The sequence below is a fragment of the Sitophilus oryzae genome, unplaced genomic scaffold, assembly GCF_002938485.1.
Source record: "Sitophilus oryzae breed Bouriz unplaced genomic scaffold, Soryzae_2.0 scaffold_381_pilon_pilon, whole genome shotgun sequence".
Lineage (NCBI taxonomy): Eukaryota > Metazoa > Arthropoda > Insecta > Coleoptera > Curculionidae > Sitophilus > Sitophilus oryzae.
Genome location: NW_022146953.1, coordinates 1,584,603 through 1,598,276, shown reverse-complemented (window position 1 = coordinate 1,598,276; position 13,674 = coordinate 1,584,603). Strand labels below are relative to the sequence as shown.

The 13,674-nt window shown below is 32.3% G+C and overlaps 1 protein-coding gene across 3 annotated transcripts in view; it reads left to right on the top strand.

Annotated features, from left to right (window-relative positions):
* Positions 1 to 699: 699 nt before the first annotated feature.
* LOC115885424 (protein amalgam-like) overlaps positions 700 to 13,674 on the top strand; it is a 107,808-nt gene continuing 94,833 nt past the window's right edge. For 2 of the 3 annotated variants that reach the window (XR_004050728.1, XM_030904335.1), the window contains exon 1: positions 2,483 to 2,628. The gene's annotated coding sequence lies outside the window, so the exon portion shown is untranslated. Of the gene's footprint in view, positions 779 to 2,482; positions 2,629 to 13,674 lie in introns of those variants that run through there. The other variant, XM_030904338.1, reaches the window with a different exon arrangement.

Here is a 13,674-nt window from a genome sequence, read left to right as displayed (position 1 = left end):
CGCCATCTGTGTCAATAATAAATTAATTTTTAATGGATATATTAGAAGAAACCAATAAAGTAAATGTATTGATTAATTTATTATTGACAATACAGTCATAGGGTCATACAATATTCTGCATTTAAGTCTTTTCTGAAATAAAATTACAGAAAATTGTGTATATTGTTGTTTAATGATTGGTAAGAATTTCAGGTAGGCAACCAAGTATACAGATTAAAGGATTCTTGCTATTAATCCTCTGACTTTAGAAAATTACAGATATCAGTAATTTAAAATTGCTTAAAGATTTGGATAGTTTTTCATAGATGTCCCAACGTAAAAATAGTAATAATACTTCTGATAAAATCACATAGATGGCGACACCATCATAATACAATTTTATTTTCAAATGTTGAGAGAAAATACATCTATTTATTGCAGTCCTATTGAATAAAAACACAATTTTACGCTCTGAACACTCATACAATCATTCAAAATAATCAAAACCATCAAACCATTGAGACGATATCACAAAAATCAACTGTCCGGCTGTAAAATTCAAGTTTTCAATTTTTCCCGGCAATAATACGCGTCTTGGTGCCGCAGAAGTTGCATCTTGGTGTGCTGTGACCAGGTTGCTAAGGCAACCACGGTGATCTTTCAACAAATTTACAGGCTTTTGTTTATTGTTAATTTTTTTAACAGTTAGTAAATTTGCGAGAGTATTTTTAGTGTTTTTGAGTGTTTTTAGTGAATTTAAGTGCAAAAATCGGCGAAATTTTGCAGAATAATGTAAAAGGTAATGAATTTAATTGTTTTTAGCTAAATTTTAATGCATTTTAACAGTTTTTTCATGCTATTTTTTCTGTTAGTATAACGTCGCATATTTTAGATTCTAGAAAGTCACTTTTTGTATAGTAAATTAGTGCTATAACGATAGATTTTTATAAATTCACTTCACAAAACGCTCATATTAACGTAATTATTGAATCAAATATATACACAGGGTGTATTTTTTAATTTTCTCTGTTTTTCTCAAGTGAATTAATGGAGTAATATGGATCAGGTTTAGATTAGTTGGATCAGGTTTAAATAAATAAATGAATACACACATTAATTTGGTATTTATCAGGTATATTTTAATATTTATGTCGTTATAACAACCATTCCATAGCAAATGGTTGAAAACAAATTAATTAATACTTGACCCGAAAAGTTATACAGGGTGAGACAAGCTTAATATTAACACTGGTAACTTTAAAAAGCACGTTAGTCCTATTAAATTAAATGGAACACAATGTAATGGAGAATTCATGTCTCTTCAAAATACTATACTATACTGGGTGTAAATATTATACTGGGTGTTCCACTTAAAATAAAATAGTAACTTGCTTTTAAAAGTGATTAATGTTTAATATTGATTTTGTCTCACCCTGTATAGCTTTTTGGGTCAAGTTTTAATTTTATTTAAAGCCCAATAGTTATTTTAACTACATATATTAGGCTATACCAGGCAAATTAAAATTTTGGTAGCCGTTTATTGACATTAAAAATTTTTCTTCATTTTTAGAAAATGTTAAAAATATGTCAAAAACCTTGCATTTTAGTCATATGCTTCTTTAATAAAACTCACATTTATCTTTTTCTTAGAATCTGAAAATCAATCAATATATGTATAGGGTGTTCCATACCTTTTAAAACACTATATATTTTTAAAAATGCTCTAAATTAGCCTACAGAATTATGCTAAAACCGTTTTAGCAAATGTTTGATTAGGTTAGGTTAGGTAGTACTAGCGTGTACCCGCGACTTCGTTCAAACCAAAAATCAGCTTTAAGCGTCAATCAGTTAAGCAGAATCGTGATTACTCAAAGGTCATATTTTATGAAACACCCTGTATACATTTTTAAAAAGTCGTAATATTTGTAAAAAAACAAAATAAAATATACGTGTTTAAGCGTTTTTTCGGAAACTTGCCCGTTTTTTAAATAAAAAATATTGTAATATTTGAAAGGTGGTTTCACCCCCTTGGAACTGGAATTTCGAAAAATTCCTCCTTATCGAACCTCTACACCCTAGAATCAACCTATATGTCAAAATTGATCGAAAAAATAGAAAATCGAAAATTGATAGAGGGTTGAAGATTTTGCAATCATTTTTGGGGCAAAAGTTGTCCCCCTCACAAACAAAATTGACGTGTTTTTGCATTTTTTGAAAAAAAAAATATCCTGGCCGTTATGTGTTGCGGAACGTTTTCGATGGGCCACCCTGTATGTCATTATTCCTTAAAAAATAGTGGTGACAAAATTTCATTTCAGTACACATTGTCGTTCTCCTTGGAGCATCTGCCTCGTATGAGCGGCGCCACCCTGTATATGGCGGGAAAAAAACTGGAAATTCTTGGTTCTTGTATCGTTCTGGGACCCGCGTACGGACACTTGATTGAGCGTGACGGTGAACCGAACGAAACCTGCAGCTCAGGCGTCAGTCGTATATTCACCGGCGTCGCGACGATAGGCGTCTCGGTGCGTCCAGGAGCGTCCGGTTTCGCAAATTTGACATTTCGCGGGGTTCCCTGGGGACTCTATGCGGTAAACCGGGAAGACAGGATTAGTTCAGGGGTGGTTTCCTATGACAAACGCTAGAAATGTAAGTTTAGATGGCTTTAGGTTTATATATGATAATAAATTTTTATTTTTGGTTAGATTGTAGTCACGTGTGATCGAAAAAAAACGGTGTCAAAGACGGCTGGGGAATGACAATCGATAATAATTTTGGCGAGGTCAAGTCCTAGACGTCATTTACGGAGTTACATTTAAATGGTGTAGTTGGAAATTTGTGAAAACATATTTTTTTGGAAACAGATTTGTGAGTCTGGAAACGGTACTATCCTATTTTAATCTTTCTATAAGTCGTGCTAGTTTTATATCAATTTTTAGTAAATGACGTGTAGAGAGTGACCTCGCCAAAATTATCATCGATTATCATTCCCCAGCCAACTTTGACGCCGTTTTTTTTTCGATCGTACGTTATTTATATACAGAGTGCGTCTTAAATAAGTGCAAATACTTTAGGGGTAGTATATTTCGATCTCAGAAACATTTATGAGTTTTTTCCCGGTTTGTTCTCCAAACACCCTCTATACAGGGTGGTCCGAACTGTGTTCCGGAAACTTCGGCAGTATATTCTGCAGATAAAAATAAGTAAAAAAGTTCGTATAAATGTATGTCCTTAAATGCTTTTAGTTTCGGAGATACAGGGTGTAGAAGTTTCATTTTTATTTTCTTTTTTTTCAAATAATTTCTAAAGTAACGTCCATATTTGGATGAAAAATGGTGTCTGGGAGTTTTTTGACATGAGAAATTTGATTTTGATGTCAATATGACTCCTACTTGTAGAGGGCGCCACTTACATGTTTTTTAACTGGTTTGAAGAGTAATAACTTTTTGTCTGTACCTGTATAGAACTACTGGATGCAAAAATGTACATTTACGACGTTTGCTACGTAAAAAAGATCTCTTGGTAAAAATCGCTACGAGTAATGGTTCTCGAGATATTTGGAATCGAAATTATCAATACCTGTCATCATTGACATAAATTAAACATGTTGACTAAATAGTTATTAAACTGAAATCATAAATTTGAAATGTTTTTGAGTCAAAAGTTCAACAGAAACTTTTTTATCATCATTTTTTGAAAGGAAAATTTATGATTAATTTAAAAAAGTAAAAAGTTCCCAAATTTACTATTTCAGTTTAAATATCTCGGGAACGGTTGCTCGTGGCCATTTTTACCAAGATATATTTTTTACGTAAAAAATCACGGAAATGTATATTTTTTCACCCAGTAGTTTTATACAGGTAGGGACGAAAAGTTATTACTCTTAAAAACAGTTAAAACACATGTAGGTGGCGCCCCCTATAAATAGGAGTTGTATTGACATCAAAATCAAATTTCTCATGCTAAAAAACTCCAATTTTGATCTAAATATTGACGTTACTTCAGAAATTATTTAAAAAAAATAAAAATGAAACTTCTACACCCTGTATCTCGAAAACCAAGCATTTTAGGACATACATTTATACGAACTTTTTTTTACTTATTTTTATCTGCCGAATATGCTGCCGAAGTTTGCGGAATACAGTTCGGACCACCCTGTATATCTCGACCCCAGAAACAGGCAAAACTGACAGTTAAAACGTTACGTGTAGACCAGGCTTAAGGCTTTATTTCTTTATGTCACCGAACTTTATCGAAAGAACGTTTTCTAGATCGTTTTTTCTGGCCTTTTTCCTTTCCAAGGCAATTTGTCAAAATGGGATTTATTACTAATCAATCGTGGAAAGTGTGAGAGAGTCGAGTTAGAGTTTCCCCGAAAACTCGCTTTTTTCCAGATTTTCCCTCAACTTTAAGTAATGTGCCGGGGAAAAGAACGATTTCCACACACATTTATTTCTAGCTGGTTTGTTCCTTGTCAATATTCGATCAATGAAAAATTGGTGTAATTTGGTTTAGATTTTTTTTTCGGAAAATGAGGTACTACTATTATAAAAAGACACTTTTTATTTCGTTTCAAATTATACAGGGTGAGTCTTAAATGCACGCAAATATTTTCAAAGTTGGTGGATCCCGATAGATTTCTAAGAGCCTCGAAAACGGCTAAAAATTAGCCAAAAATGGATATACAGGGTGGTTCAAACTGTATTCCGGAAACTTCGGCAGCGCATTTTGCAAATAAAAATTAGGTAAAAAGTTCGTATAAATGTATGTCCTAAAGTGCTTAGTTTCGGAGATACAGGGTGTAGAAGTTTCACTTTTTTTTAGATTTTTTCAAAATAATTTCTGAAGTAACGTCAATATTTGGATGAAAATTAGTACCTGGGAATTTTATGCGATGAGAAAATTGATTTTGATGTTAATGTAATTCCTACTTGTAGAGGACGCCACCTACATATTTTTTAAATGGTATGAAGAGTAATAACTTTTCGTCCGTACCTGTATAAAACTACTGAGTAAACAAATATGCGACGTTTTTTACACAAAAAAGGTCTCTTGGTAAAAATCGTTACGATTAGAATCGAAATTATTAACGAAATTAGACTCGAAATTTTTAATAAATTAAACATATGTTGACTAAATAGTTATTAGACTGAAATCGTAAATTTGAAATGTTTCTGTGCCAAAAGTTCATAAAATTTCCTACAAACACTGTAATTTTCAAAATTTTATGAAATGGTTTACTATTTTTCTAAAAGCTTCAAAAACGGGTAAAAAATAGTTTTTCAACTTTTTTCCAGACATCATAGTCATGAAAATTGGCGATTTTGCTCATGTCAATTAACGATACTTGACATAGGCAAAGTTTCATAATTCGCTCAAAAAAACAATGATCAAAAAATATATTTTCTTATAAAACCAAAGCACTCAAGAAGTCCTAATAAAATATCCCATAAAATTTACTATAAATAGTAATAAATAAAGTCTCTAATTACGAGGTACATTATTATTTAATTCAAATCAAAAAACGTGACGTAATGTGACGTTACATTGATATTTTTTTATTCGATGCTCGCATCCCTAGTTGCATAGCGACGAAAATGCAATGACAATTAATTTTCCGAATTGCGTCACGATATTAAAGGATTTACACCCGATCGAAAAACAAGGTAATGAAAGGCAAAGAGTGAGTTCAAAGAATGGTTTTTCAAAGGTTTTTGTCGCACTGCACTGCAGAAGAGGGTCGGATCTGCGAGGAAAAAGTCAATTAATTTTGAGTACAATAGAGTGCAGACGGGGACCCTTTTCGAATTGTACTAGACAGAGACATGTTCTGAACTGGAACAACGCGTTTGGAGAGGATAGTTTTTGTCTGTGCCACTCGGAGAGTGTCTTCAAAAGGTCCCTTTTCTTGCAGCCGTGTACTAACTCCAACACTGTATACAGGGTCTTTAAAAATCCACTCTTTCTTCATTTATTTAATATGTAGATGTAGATTGAATGTGAGATCTCAGGGCTTTAACAAAAGCCAGTTTCTGAGACAGCTCACATTCAATCTACATGGCCGCTTCATAGAATCTGCATTCGCCGTTGTTTCTCAGTTTCAGCCTACTGAGGTGGTCGTTGAGGAGACAGTGTCCTGTTAGAAACCCAGTGGACAATCCGAAGATTGTTTTTACTTAAATCAAGGAAAATCTTTGATTTTTTAAGATTATAAAATATTAAAAAATATATTATACAAATTTCCTGTCTCACAGTGTACACACATATTATTTCGTATATTTTTCATTTTATTGATTTTATGGAAAGCACTGTTCATTAAAATGTTGTATCCTATGTTATAGGGCTTGTTTCTTTCTACAATTTTCTGTCTCACAATGTACCGTTTGTGTCCAGGAAGAGTTCATAGTTTCATAGTTGTCGATTTTCGAAAGAAATCAGTACATGCATATTATTTCGTATAGTTTTCATTTTATTGATTTTATGGAAAGCACTGTTCATTAAAATGTTGTATCCTATGTTATAGGGCTTGTTTCTCTCTACAATTTTCTGTCTCACAATGTACCGTTTATGTCCAGGAAGAGTTCATAGTTTCAAAGTTCTCGATTTTCGAAAGAAATCAGTACATGCATATTATTTCGTATATTTTTCATTTTATTGATTTTATGGAAAGCACTGTTCATTAAAATGTTGTATCCTATGTTATAGGGCTTGTTTCTCTCTACAATTTTCTGTCTCACAATGTACCGTTTGTGTCCAGGAAGAGTTTATAGTTTCAAAGTTGTCGATTTTCGAAAGAAATCAGTGCATGCATATTATTTCGTATATTTTTCATTTTATTGATTTTATGGAAAGCACTGTTCATTAAAATGTTGTATCTTATGTTATATGGCTTGATTCTCTCTACAATTTTCTGTGTCACAATGTACCGTTTGTGTCCAGGAAGAGTTCATAGTTTCATAGTTGTCGATTTTCGAAAGAAATCAGTACATGCATATTATTTCGTATATTTTTCATTTTATTGATTTTATGGAAAGCACTGTTCATTAAAATGTTGTATCATGTGTTATAGGGCTTGTTTCTTTCTACAATTTTCTGTCTCACAATGTACCGTTTGTGTCCAGGAAGAGTTCATAGTTTCATAATTGTAGGGACACCCTGTATATAAAAAAAAAATTTATATGTTCAAACTCTATTAAAAAAAAATTGGTATAAAACTTTTTAACTTTTTACAATTTTTCCTCATAAAAATTGCCAAAAAACCTTAAAAATAACTTTTTAATCTATTTGATAAGCTTCTAGACTTATTCCAAAGTGAAAAATTACTTCGGTCCATATAAAAAGGCACATAAACATAACCTTTATCTCCTCTGGACGGTTTAATGAAAAATCCGGATCAGCATTAACCTTTTTGCGAACACTTTTTCTTAATTATTTAGAGAAGCAATAACGCCCCCGTTTTCAGTCAGTTTCTTTTATGTAATAGTCTGTAAATTTGCTTTTTTAATGTTAATTCGGTTTTTTTCTGTACCTTTTAGAGAGCTCAAACTGCCTCAAGTCTCAACATTTATCTTGTGTAGTTTACTTTAACTTAAGTTATTTCGTACTAAAATTAACAAAAAAATATTTTGTTTAAAATTGTTTTCTGAAAATAATTTTTATTTTCTAAATACTAATTTTTTCGTTACTTCGTTATATTTTTTTATTGTTTCAACCGTTTTTGAGTACCGGTATTATTAAATACTGTAATAAAAATCCATTCTAAAACAAAAAAAAATATTTTTATAACTGAATTCATCATAATTTTCATTTTGGGAAAGGCTGAAAGAAAACAGAGAGCTACGTTTTCATTTTCTACCATTTTCGTTACACATTCGCCATCAGCAAACACAGTTTAGAAATTTTTTATACGGTTTTTACTGTTCCAGATAATATTTTACCTTTTTTATGTTCCAGTACGCAAAAAGGCATCTGGAAAATCCCACGTTATGAAGTAAAACACAAAAAGAAAGATAATATCATACAGGGTAGGCCAATGGAAACTTTCCACCCCAATTTTTCTCGTTTAAAATTAAAATTTTGAAAAACCCTCGGACACGTCGATTTAGTTTTCGAGGGGGAATCGGAATATCCGGGCGTTTTTCCAAATTTTAATTTTAAACGAGAAAAATTGGGGTGGAAAGTTTCCATTGGAATTAACGTTTTTTTTGGTATCTTACATATAACACAAATTTCGTGATGGACGATGACAAGCAATAAAACAGGAACCAGCTTTATTGATTATATTATCGGTAATACTGTCTTTGACAGGACTTCGACAACATCAAGTGGCCCCGAAGTTTCGAACAATCGAGGAAGACTACGAAAACAATTGAAACTTAGTTCTCCGGAGTTTTGTTTGCGGAAAATGTCAACCAGGTTAGAAGAAAAATGACTTTAAAAAGATAAAATCCCTAAATTGAGTTTAGGTTCCTGATTTTTTTCATATATCGCACCCAAAACTTTCCTTGTATATGGGTTTTTCCTTTTTTATCTTGTTGATGTTTTACCATCAAAATCTTAAAAATGAAGTTATCTAAAAGTATGCTACAATACAGATATAGCAAAATAAAAACACTAAATCACCACAATACACCAAAACACTTTTACTTTTACACTGGACGCGCGTTTCGCTAACCATGTTAGCATCATCAGCAGATGATTATAAACTAAAGTACAATTTACAAGTTGAGCGTTTATATACTCACCCAGTGGGCAGCGAGTGGGCGTGGCAAAATCTAGCCAACCGAGTCAGAGCCCACTGAGCGTAACAGTTAGATTTCCGCCACTAGAGTAATAGGAACAAAGAACTTGAAGGAATTGGACCGTTGTCTCTGTTCATACTATCTTTACATTTATTAATTCTGATGCTTTCATATGCATCTAATTGCCTGTAATTTGAGACTTGTTTAATTCATTTTAAATTATTAAGATCTATACAATGGTCTTTATCAACAATATGTTCGACAACGCAAGATTTATCCGGTCTACCATATCTTATCTGAGCTAAATGTTCTTTAAATCTAGTTAATATTGATCTTCTAGTTTGCCCAACATATTTCTGATTACAATCTTTACAAGAAATTTCATAAATACCCGACCTTTCCAGTGGAGGTGTTTTATCCTTTGGATTACCTAATAATGGTTGTAATTTATTGTTAGCACTATACACAAGTTTATAATTGACATTCTTAAAAATTCCTTTTAGACCACGGGATAACTCTCTATCAAACGGCATCGAAAAATATTTAGACGTATCTTTCTCCACTTGAAAAGTCGAATTTTCAGAAATCATTAACCTATACCTACGTTTTCTAATTAATTTATCAACTAGTGAAGGAGAATATCTATTACACTCAGCTACATTCCTAATGTAATCTCTTTCTATTTCATATCTTTCGTTGGAAAGTGAGAAACTAAGTAATCTATGAACTAAGAAATTTAAACTAGCCATTTTATGTTCAACACTATGATGTGATTCATTAGGAATATATCTGCGTGTGGTGTCCCGTATTTTTCCTATATATATATATATCAAATTCCAGGCAATTATTAGTATTTCTAATAACTAATACATCTAGAAATGGTAATCTGTCGTTGTTCTCAATTTCATGCGTAAATTTAATGGAAGGAAAACGATCTTAGAAATAAAGTTATCTATGGTGTCTGAATGTGTGTCAAAAACAGCAAAAATATCATCCACATACCTAAACCATACTCTTGAAAAATACTCAAACTGATTCTTAGCCTCCACTTCAAACCTGCTCATGAATAAATTAGCCAAAAATGGAGACAATGGATTACCCATTGCTGTACCTTCCCGCTGTTCAAAAAAGTTGTTATTAAATTGAAAACAATTTTGTTTCGTGCATAACGATGTAAGCTCAATATATTCAATCACAGTTTTGTTGTCGAGACCATTTGCGTTCAGTAATTCCTTTAAGTAGCCTAAAGTATGTGGAATTGGAACACTTGGGAACAACGAAGATACATTAAAGGAGACCAAAATTTCACCTTCATGCAATGTTATATCTTTAATTTTGTTAATGAATTCAATATTATTTTTAACTGAGAAAGAAGGTTCATGATCAGGTAAATCTTCGAACTCCCTTGCTAACCATTTTGCCAAATTATAAGTCGGAGAACCTACAGCCGAAACAATTGGGCGCCTAGACTTGTCCGGTTTATGAATTTTTGGCAAAGCATACAATTTTGATAATTAGGGATTGGATACTTGCAATTTCCTCTTTAAAGAAAGATCAATAAGGGTGTTACATTCTTTTAGAGTTTTTTTTTGACAATGTACAATTTCTATAATTGTATAAAGTATTGTTTTAGTTTTGTATGTTTGCTGTTAGTTTTATATGTTTTTCTATTATTAAGTGAAGTTTTGTATGTTTTTTATATTCTTTTTTTTAAGCTTTGTCAACAAAATTGTAAAATTTTTTTATGACAATAAAGCAATTTCTTTCTTTCTTTTTAACGTCTGCTACCATCTTAGACAAAGGATTCTTTTTCAAATTTATGTAGGGGCCATTATCGATTAAGTTATTAACCTTATCGTAATAGTCTTTTTTATCTAATATAACAACCTTATTTCCCTTATCAACTTTTAGGTAGAAACAATCTTTGTCACGCAAACTCTTGACAATATTGTGCGCCTTGTTAGATTTTAATGATTTACTTGAAACGATATTTTTTGATAACTGATTTCTACAAGCCTCTCTTGTAAATACCTTAGAAGCCTCGGGCAAGTGCTGAATAGCAGTTTCAACACCAACGACGATTTCCCTCAACGAATGTTTCCCTCAACTGTAATAATCCTTTATTTTAAATTTCCTTCTTCATTTGTGTAAAAATACCTAAATGCCGAACGCTAATTTTACTACTTTTTCGAACTAGTGAAATGGACACTTAAATACATTCAACGAAGAGGGAAAAAATAAATGGATACTACATCAGAAAATAAATGAATATATCAGGAAAATAGAAAGAAGGGGCTTATTGCGGTATAGGTTCCCTTTCCAAAACCCTTTTCCTATCCCAAAATAAAAGCAAATAAAATGGTTTTGTCCGCGCGACAAATTACATAAAATACTTTTGCCGGCGTTTGCCAGACCGCTTGCCGCAACTCCCTCGGGTATTTCACCCCTAGTTCCGCTTTGTTTCAATTTGTTTCGTGAGAGGGCGCTGTACCGGACTTGGATAAGGCACATTTCCGCGGTTATCGGTAGAAAAAAAAACGAAATTGCTGTTTTTTTTTAATACGGACCTATTTGTCTATTGTCTTTGTGAAATACTGTGGTAGTTTTAACTACTAAGTTACTGTGCTTAAGGCGCCATCTACACGTAACATCTTACCATATGTTTTGTCTGTCAGTAACCGAAAACAGCCTCTACACTATCTCCGAAATGATTTACGAAATATTTCTGGAAATATTTCGTAAAAAATTTCTGGAAATACTTAAGTAAACTCAAATATAAGCCCGTGTTATAAAAATTAGTTTCCACGTTTCCTGAAATTGATCGAGACGCGCCGCGGTTTGTTGTTTGGTTGTCAGAAGTGGGATAAATCTACTAAAAGTACCGCAAATGTTTTAAAAAGTGCCCATATGCCATGTCGTGTATGAAATCATAAGTTCCGGATCGGGAAACTGAGGTAAAACCATAAAGCAGCAAGTGCAGTACCTACAGGAAAAACTGGAAATTTGAAAACTTACCTTCCAAAATGGAAAAAGCCAGGGCTGTTACGATGTACAATATGCAAACTAGAAGTCATATTATTCAAATCAAAGGAAGGATTATTCAAATCAAAGAGAAAAGGTTCAAATCAATTAGTGATAATGATTATAGATTATCCTGTTCAATGAGACATAAAAAAAGGTATATCCTGCAGATAAAAATTTATCATCTTTTTTTCGCAGAAAAAAATATGATTAATTTGAAAAAATACAAATTTTCTAAATTTATTGTTTTAGTCAAATAACTATCTCTCAACGTGTTTATTTTTTGTCAATAATGACATGTATTGACTATTTCCATTCTAAATATCTTGAGAACTGTTGCTCCTAGCGATTTTTACCAAGAGACATTTTTTACTTAGAAAGTCACGGAAATGTATATTTTTTCACTCAGTAGTTTTATACAGGTACGGACGAAAAATTATTACTCTTCAAAAGAATTAAAACACATGTAGGTGGCGCCCCCTACAAATAGGAGTCATATTGACATCAAAATCAAATTTCTCATGTCAAAAAACTTCCACACACCAATTTTCATTCAAATATTGAGATTATTTCAGAAATTATTTGGAAAAATTTGAAATAAAAATGAAACTTCTACACCCTGTATCTCCGAAACTAAGCATTTTAGGATATACATTTATACGAACTTTTTTACTTATTTTTATCTGCAGAATGTGCTGAATGCTATTCCGGAATACAGTTTGAATCACCCTGTAGATTAGCCTGTATAATGAGACACAAAAAAGGATATAACTCAAATTAAAAACAAGCATCTTTTGACATATGTTTTTTTCGAGTGTATTAAACCATTTTTCAGTAATTGCGTCAGCAATGTGCCTTAATTTTACCAGTTAACTTCATTTTATGTCGGCTATTTTCCTCAAAAACGAAAATTTAGGGCAATTTTCTTTCTGTTGCGCAACTTTTTGCGAAAATCATTCTCAATTATACGGACGCAGAAAACAGGACAAAAGGAAATAATGAAAATCGCTTTTACTGATGATGCAGGGTATTATGTAGAGGAAACAATGATGTGCACTATAAACTGAAATTCTTCGGTCTATTCATTCGATGTAGGTAATTTAACTCTTTATTTTTTAAGAGAGCTTATAATGTAACTTAGTGGATAGATTGGATAGGAAAATTGATGTAATTTTGTTGAAAAATAAGTAAAATCATGTGTAAGAACATCGGGGAAGCCGTCTTAGATCCTGGCTTTTGTCAAAGACCTGAGATTGTATGATGAATTATCTATACTAATATATAAAATCCTTAAGTGACTGACTCACTGATTAATCACGATCCTGCTCAAACCACTCAACGTAAGAAGCTGAATTTTGGCATACAGGTTGATTCTAGGGTGTCGAGAGAGGTTCGATAAGAAGGGATTTTTCGAAATTCCAGTTCTAAGGGGGTGAAACCACCTCTCAAATATTACAATATTTTTTGTTTAAAAACGGTCAAGCTTCCGAAAAAACGCTTAAACGCGTATATTTTATTTTGTTTCTTTACATATTTTAAGATTTTTAAAAAATTTATAGAGGGTGTGTCACATCTTTCTTCTCAATTTTAGAGCCATTCAAACAGGTCGTTTTATCTTAATTCTATTTTAATCAATCACTTGTCACTTTTACAACAGTCTAATCAATATGAACAGTGACAGGTGTGTGTTACACTATACCCAACTTTCTTTAGACTATGTACGGATGTCGCTATGCTGGGTTATAAACGATATACCCTATCAAATCTGAAACAGGGGTTGATAAATTCTGAATGTCGACATGTTGGATAGACGCCATCTAGCGGGATTGTCGAGCGGTATTGATGACTTATAATGGCCGGAAGAAATAGGAAAAAGTTCAATCTGGACTGTGCCAGATTCCTATAAGTTTTTTTCGGGAAAACGAATCTAGGA